This window comes from Rattus norvegicus, chromosome 2, assembly GCF_036323735.1.
Source record: "Rattus norvegicus strain BN/NHsdMcwi chromosome 2, GRCr8, whole genome shotgun sequence".
Lineage (NCBI taxonomy): Eukaryota > Metazoa > Chordata > Mammalia > Rodentia > Muridae > Rattus > Rattus norvegicus.
In genome coordinates this window covers 23876442-23884302 of record NC_086020.1, presented here as the reverse complement: position 1 = coordinate 23884302, position 7861 = coordinate 23876442, and the positions used below count along the sequence as shown (strand labels likewise).

The 7861-nt window shown below is 39.8% G+C and overlaps 1 protein-coding gene across 11 annotated transcripts in view; it reads left to right on the top strand.

The window, feature by feature from the left end:
- Positions 1–7861, top strand: part of Atg10 (autophagy related 10) — a 289765-nt gene that overhangs the window by 249157 nt on the left and 32747 nt on the right. The window lies entirely within an intron of this gene.

Below are 7861 nucleotides of genomic sequence, written 5' to 3'. Positions count from 1 at the left end.
GTATCTATCAGATATCTTGGGGCAGTGCAGTGCAGGACCTAGTGGGGTAAAAGAAAGCCATTTTACAACAACAGCAATGTTTCTCCAAACCACTTCAATGCTGACATCCTGTCTCTTGTTATAGTGATGGTGAGAGATGGCTTAGTGGTTGTGAGTACTGGCTGCTCTTCCAAAGGACCTCAGTTCCCAGCATTGGCGTGACAGCTCACAATGTCTTTAGTTCAAGTTCTTGAGGATCTGACACCCTAACACGAATATGAATTTAGACAGAACACCAATGTACATACAATAAAATTAAATAAATTGTTTTAAGAAAAAGGATGAAGAAAAGCCTTCATGAAGAGATCTTAGGTCCTTTGGGGAAAGCATATTCAGATCCTCCCCAAGTAGAGCCTTTACTGGACAGAAGTCAGGGACTGCTTAGAGAGGTGGCTCTGAGCCTGATCTGCAGTGTAGATGCCAGACTCTGTAGAAACTATTTCTATCTTGGAGCATAACCTTTGGACACAACCTATGGGTGCGTTGCACACCCCATGTGTGTTTCCAGTGCTGCAGACTCAAGAAAGGAAGGTGGAGACAATAGGATGTGGGCACTAACTCTACATTAAGGGGTGAGCAAACTCCGGGGAAAAATAAGGAAGGCAAATCGATGACTTTAAAGTCAACCCTTGGTTGGGGATTTAGCTCAGTGGTAGAGCGCTTGCCTAGCGAGCACAAGGCCCTGGGTTCGGTCCCCAGCTCCAAAAAAAAAAAAAAAAAAAAGATTGCTTAAAGTCAACCCTTAAACATGGACAGACTTTTTTTTTCTTTTCTTTATTTATTTATTTATAATTTTATTTTTCTTGGATATTTTATGTATTTACATTTCAAATATTATCCCCTTTCCACCCTCTCCCATACCTCCTTTTGCCTCCTGCTTCTATAAGCATGCTCCTACTCCCACCCACTGACTCTAACCTCAACGCCCTGGCATTGCCCTACGTTGGGGAAACCAGCCTTATAGGACCAAGGACATTTCCTCCCATTGATGCAGGACAATGCCATCCTCTGCTACATATGCAGCTGGAGTCAAGGGTTCCTGCATGTGTACTCATTGGTTGGTGGTTTAGTCCCTGGGATTTGGTTGGTTGACATTGTTGTTCTTCCTATCGGCTTGCAAACCCCTTCAGCTCTTTCAGTCTTTTCTCTAACTCCTCCATTGGGGCCCCCTTGTTCAGTCCAATGGTTGGCTGCGAGCATCCTCATCTGTATCAGTAGGGCTCTGGCAGAGCCTCTCAGGAGACACCCATATGTGACTCCTGTCAGCAAGCACTTCTTGGCATCAGCAATATTAACTGGGTTTGGTGGCTGCATATGGGATGGATCCCCAGGTAGGGCAGTCTCTGGATAAGCTTTTGTTCAGTTCCTCCTCCACTCTTTGTCTCTGTATTTCCTCCCATGAGTATTTTGTTCTCCCTTCTAAGAAGGAGTGAAGGATCCACATTTTGGTCTTCTTCTTGGACTTCATATGATCTCTGAATTTGTTCTTAGGTATTCCAAGCTTTTGGACTAATATCCACTTATCAGTGAGTGCATACCATGTGTGTTCTTTTGTGACTGGAATACCTCACTCAGGATGATATTTTCTAGTACCATCCATCTGCCTAAGAATTTCATGTAATCATTGTTTTTAATAGATGAGTTGTACTCTATTGTATAAATGTACCACATTTTCTGTATCCATTACTCTGTTGAAGGGCATCTGGGTTCTTTCCAGCTTCTGGCTGTTATAAATAAGGCTGCTATGAACATAGTGGAGCACATGTCCTTGTTATATATTGGAGCATCTTTTGGGTATATGCCCAGGAGTGGTATAACTGGGTCCTCAGGTAGTATTATGTCCAATTTTCTGAGGAACCTCCAGACTGATTTCCAGAGTGGTTGTACCAGCTTGCAATCCCACCAACAATGGAGGAGTGTTCCTCTTTCTCCACATCCTCGCCAGCATCTACTGTCACCTGAGTTTTTGATCTTAGCCATTCTGACTGGTGTGAGGTGGTATCTCAGGGTTGTTTTGATTTGCATTTCCCTGATGACTAAAAATATTGAACATTTCTTTAGGGGCTTGTCAGCCATTCAGTATTTCTCAGTTAAGAATTCTTTGTTTAACTCTGTACCCCAGTTTTTGATAGGATTATTTGAATCTCTAGAGCCTAACTTCTTCAGTTCTTTGTACATATTATATATTAGCCCTCTATCAGATGTAGAATTAGTAAAAATCTTTTCACAGTCTGTTGGTTGCCATTTTGTCCTAATTGACAATGTCCTTTGCCTTACAGAAGCTTTGCAATGTTATGAGGTCCCATTTGTTGATTCTTGATGTTAGGACATAAGCCATTGGTGTTCTGGTCAGGAAATTTTCCCCTGTGCCTATATGTTTGAGGCTCTTCCCCACTTTTTCTTCTATTAGTTTGAGTGTATCTGGTTTGATCCACTTGGACTTGATCTTTGTACAGGGCGATAAGAATGGATCAATTTGCATTCTTCTACATGCTGACCTCCAGTTCAACCAGCACTATTTTTTTTTAAATGTTGTCTTTTTTCCATTGGATAATTTTAACTCCTTTGTCAAAGATCAAGTGACCATAGGTGTGTGGGTTCATTTCTGGGTTGTAAATTCTATTCCATTGATCTACCTGCCTGTCTCTGTACCAATACCATACAGTTGTAATCACTATTGCTTTGTAATACAGTTTGAGGTCACGGATGGTGATTCCCAGAAATGTTCTTTTATTGTTGAGGATAGTTTTTGCTGTGCTGGATTTTTTGCTTTTCCAAATGAATCTGCAAATTGCTCTTTCTAACTCTGTGAAGAATTGACTTGGAATTTTGATGGGGATTGCATTGAATCTGTAGATCGCTTTGGGTAAAATGGCCATTTTTACTATATTAATCCTGCCAATCCATGAGCATGGGCGGTCTTTCCATCTTCAGAGACTTGAAGTTCTTGTCATACAGATCTTTCACTTGCTTGGTTAGAGTCACACCAAGGTATTTTACATTATTTGTGACTATTTTGAAGGGTGTTATTTCCCTAATTTCTTTCTTAGCCTGTTTATCCTTTAAACATAGGAAGGCTCCTGATTTGTTTGACTTAATTCTATATCCAGCCACTTGGCTGAAGTTGTTCATCAGGTTTAGGAGTCCTCTGGGGGAACTTTTGGGGTCACTTAAGTATACTATCATATCATCTGTAAATAGTAATATTTTGACTACTTCCTTTCCAATTTGTATCCCTTTGACCTCTTTTTGTTGTCTAATTGCTCTGGCTAGAATTCAAGTACTATATTTAATAGGTAGGGAGAGAGTGGGAAGCTTTGTATAGTCCCTGATTTTAATGGGATTGCTTCAAGTTTCTCACCATTTAGTTTGATGTTGGCTACTGTTTTGCTGTATATTACTTTTACTATGTTTATGTATGGGCCTTGAATTCCTGATCTTTCCAAGACTTTTATCATGAAGGGGTGTTGAATTTTATCAAATGCTTTCTCATCACCTAATGACATGATCATGTGGTTTTTATCTTTGAGTTTCTTTATATAGTGGCTTATGTTGATGAATATCTATATATTGAACAATTCTCGCATCCCTGGGATGAAACCTACTTGAGCATGATAGATGATTGTTTTGATGTGTTCTTGAATTTGGTTTGTGAGAATTTTATTGAGTATTTTTGCATCAGTATTCCTAAGGGAAAGTGGTCTGAAGTTCTCTTGTAGGTCTCTTGTAGTTCTCTTTGTAGGGTCTTTGTGTGGTTTAGGTATAAGCATATTTGTGGCTTCAAAGAATGAAATTGGTAGTGTTCATTCTGTTTCCATTTTGTGGAATAGTTTGAAGAAGATTGGTATTAGGTCTTCTTTGAAGGTGTGAAAGAATTCTGCACTAAACCTATCTGGTCTTGAGATTTTTTTGGGGGGGGGGTTGGGAGATTTTTAATCACTGCTTTGATTTCTTTAGGGGTTATGAAACTATTTAAATGGTTTATCTGATCCTGATTTAACTTTGGTACCTGGTATCTGTCTATAAAATTGTCTATTTCATCCAGATTTTCCAGTTTTGTTGAATATAGGCTTTTGTAGTAGGATCTGATGATTTTTTGAATTTCCTCAGTTTCTGTTATTATGTCTCCCTTTTCATTTCTGATTGTGTTGATTTGGACACTGCCTGGTTAATCTGACTATGGTTTATCTATCCTGTTGATGTTCTCAAAAAACCAACTCCTGGTTTTGTTGATTCTTTGTATAGTTCTTTTTATTTCTACTTGGTTGATTTCAGTTCTGAGTGTGAATATTTCCTGCCTTCTACTCCTCTTTGGTGAATTTGGTCCATTTTGTTCTAGAGCTTTCAGATGTGCTGTCAGGCTGTTATTGTATGCTCTTTCCAATTTCCTTTTGGAGGCACTCAGAGATATGAGTTTTCCTCTTAGCACAGCTTTCATTGTATCCCATAAGTTTGTGTATTTTTTGCCTTCATTTTCATTAAATTCTAAAAAGTCTTTAATTTCTTTATTTCTTCCTTGACCAAATTATCATTGAGTAGAGTGTTGTTCAGCTTCCCTGTGTATGTGGCCTTTCTGTTGTTTTTGTTGTTATTGAAGAGCAGGCTTAATCTATGGTGATCTGATAGGATGCATGGGATTATTTCAATCTTCTTGTATTTATTGAGGCCTGTTTTCTCACCAATTATATGGTCAGTTTTTGAGAAGGTACCATAAGATGCTAACAAGAGGGTATATTCTTTTGTTTTAGGATGAAATGTTCTATAGATGTCCGTTAAATCCATTTGGTTCATAACGTCTGTTAGTTTCACTCTGTCTCCCTTTGGTTTCTGTTTCCATGATCTGTCCATTTGTAAGAGTGGTGTATTGAAGTCTCCTACTATTATTGTGTGTGGTGTAATGTGTGCTTTGTGCTTTAGTAAAGTTTCTTTTATGAATGTGTGTGCCCTTACATTTGGAGCGTAGATATCCAGGATTGAGAGTTCATCTTGGTAGTCTTTCTTTTGATGAGTATAAAGTGTCCTTCCTTACCTCTTTTGATAACTTTTCATTGAAAGTTGATTTTATTTGATATTAGAATGGCTACTCCAGCTTGTTTCTTGGGACCATTTGCTTGGAAATTTTTTTTTCCTGGCCTTTTACCCCGAGGTAGTGTCTATCTTTGTCACTGAGGTGTGTTTCCTGTATGCAGCAAAATGCTGGGTCCTCTTTACGTATCCAGTCTGTTAGTCTATGCCTTTTTATTGAGGAATTTAGTCCATTGATGTTGAGAGATATTAAGGAAGAGTGATTGCTCTTTCCTCTTATTTTTGTTGTTAGAGGTGGAATTATGTTTGTGTGGCTCTTGTCTTTTGGGTTTGTTACAAGAAGATTACTTTCTTGCTTTTTTATAGTGTGTAGTTTCCCTCCTTGTGTTGGCGTTTTTCCATCTAGTATCCTTTGTAGGGCTGGGTTATGGAAAGATATTTTGTTAATTTGGTTTTGTCATGGAATATCTTGGTTTCGCCATCTATGTTAAGTGAAAGTTTTGCTAGCTGTAGTAGCCTGGACTGGCATTCGTGTTCTCCTTGGGTCTGTATGACATCTGTCCAGGATTGTTTCAGCCTTGGAGTGGGTTCCAGAAATCCGCGAGGTCAACACAGAACAGATGAGTCTGGTGTGGTGGCACCTGCACAATCCCTGCCTGTGACTGAAAGGGAAACTTGAGTGCAGCCTGGCTGCACAGTGGGCCCCAGGCCAGCCTGGGCTGGGACGAGATGAGACCCATGATACCTGATGGTCCTGAGCCTGGCTGTGAGAAGATGCTCTACTATTCCGACTTCTGAGGCTGTGCACATTCTGCTCACTACTGCAGCTATACCCCCTCTTCACGCTCATGTCTTTTCCTGTTTAGCATTTGTCATTGAACGTTCTCCCTGGGAATGTTCTCTTACTTTTTCAGGCTAGTTTCCTTATAAACTCGCTACCTCCAACTGCCCTAGTACCAAGAATTTTGTTTATTCTTTTAATGTGGAAAAAATAGATGGGGCCTCCATTTTCCTCTGCCCCGTGCTGTAGCTCAGTAAACTCTTCTGGCTTTCCCTCCCCGCATCCAGGATTTTGAGAGGCACTTGGAAATCTTCAGGATCATCTGATAGTGCTTCCCCCAAGATATCTTTAAAAATAAGTTATTCCACCAGAACAGAGGATTTTAATGTAGACATTGGTATGGATCATAATAAGGTTTCCAGACAGAGACACGGGACCTAGGCAGAGACACGGGACCCAGACAGAAACTAAGCCTTTTTGACTTAGTTTAAATGTTCTAGCTTTCTTTCTGTGACACTATATAAAAATCTCGGCAATATACAAAAAATGATTCCGCACCTTAGACTTTCTCATTGTCTCTGGATGAGAGCTTTGATTAGCTCTTTATAAGTTCTTCATTAGTAATGGGCCGCTTTCTTGTTTTGTCTTTAGCTGCTGTCTCTAAAAAGTTTATTTTCTACCAGAGAATTCTTTGAAGATCATGTGGAAGCTGCTGTGCTGTGTCAGGTTATGGAATATTGCAACTTAATATGCTGTATAAAATGCAACAAGTGCTGTTGGGTTTAAATGCCCATCTCTCCTCAATGCTGCCAGCTGGGGTGCTTGCTCACTCTTAGCAACTGCCTGACCTACTTGTGCAGCATGACTGTTTAATTAATAGACATTTACATAAACTCCTTGCCCCGCAGCAGGCTTTATAAATCCTGGTGGTTATCTTCTTTCCACCCTGTGAAGTATCAGCTGTGCTGTTTCCATTTTTGCATATCAAAACACAGAGAGATTAAAATTATATACAACAAATTGATAGCTAAATAAGTTAGGGAACTCAGAGAGCTCTCACATGTGAGTCATATGGCTTAAAGCAATAACCCATAACTTTGTAAATATGTTCAGAGTCTACTGCTCTCTTATCCATGGGTTGGAGTTGGAGCTGTCAGACTCACAGAAATGGAGCCCTTTATAGATCTGTGCAAGAGTGGAGGAATCTCTTTCTGGGCTCTCTGGAGCCATGAAAGGAAGGTTCGGTAGTAGACAAGGTGGTGTGACAGAATTATTACTGTGATGTCTGTAATTTTTAATAAAAATTCTAGGAATCCTGGTGATATCTGTGCAGCATGCGACTCTGAAAAACTGTTCATGGTATATTTTTTAAAAACACTATCTCAAATATCATTGGATTTTCCTGGCCACAAGATGTTTAGGTACAGCTAGAGCAAAGCGTGTCTCATTTGACTCACTAGCCCGCAGCAGAAGGAATAAGAAGGGAGCTCACCTTTCTGGGAAAGGTTTTCATTCCTGTCTCATGGTTTTGTCCTTCGATACTTTTTCATTGCCTGTCTGCTGTCTCTTCAGCACCTATACAGGATAGAAGCATGGACTTAGGTCACTAGTCTTCCCTCCTAAACTATCCTTCCAACTGTTAAATGAAATCTCTGCATGCTGTGCCTTATGTTTTTGTCTTGTGTAGGTGTTGATTACTTCTAGGAGATTTGTGGATCATAAAGGGTCTGCCATACTCATTTAACAATATCTTTAACAAAACAAAAGCTTTTCAGTGTTGTGTATAAAATGGAAGTTGTATGTCTGTCTTTTAACTAATTTTTTTTGTTTTTGTTTTTGTTTTTGTTTTTGTTTTTTTTTCGGAGCTGGGGACCGAACCCAGGGCCTTGCGCTTGCTAGGCAAGCGCTCTGCCACTGAGCCAAATCCCCAACCCCTTTTAACTAATTTTGCAATAAATTTGGAGTCAGCTTTGGGGCTTACAACCTCCGGCCACATTCTGCTCCCCTCCAGCAGTA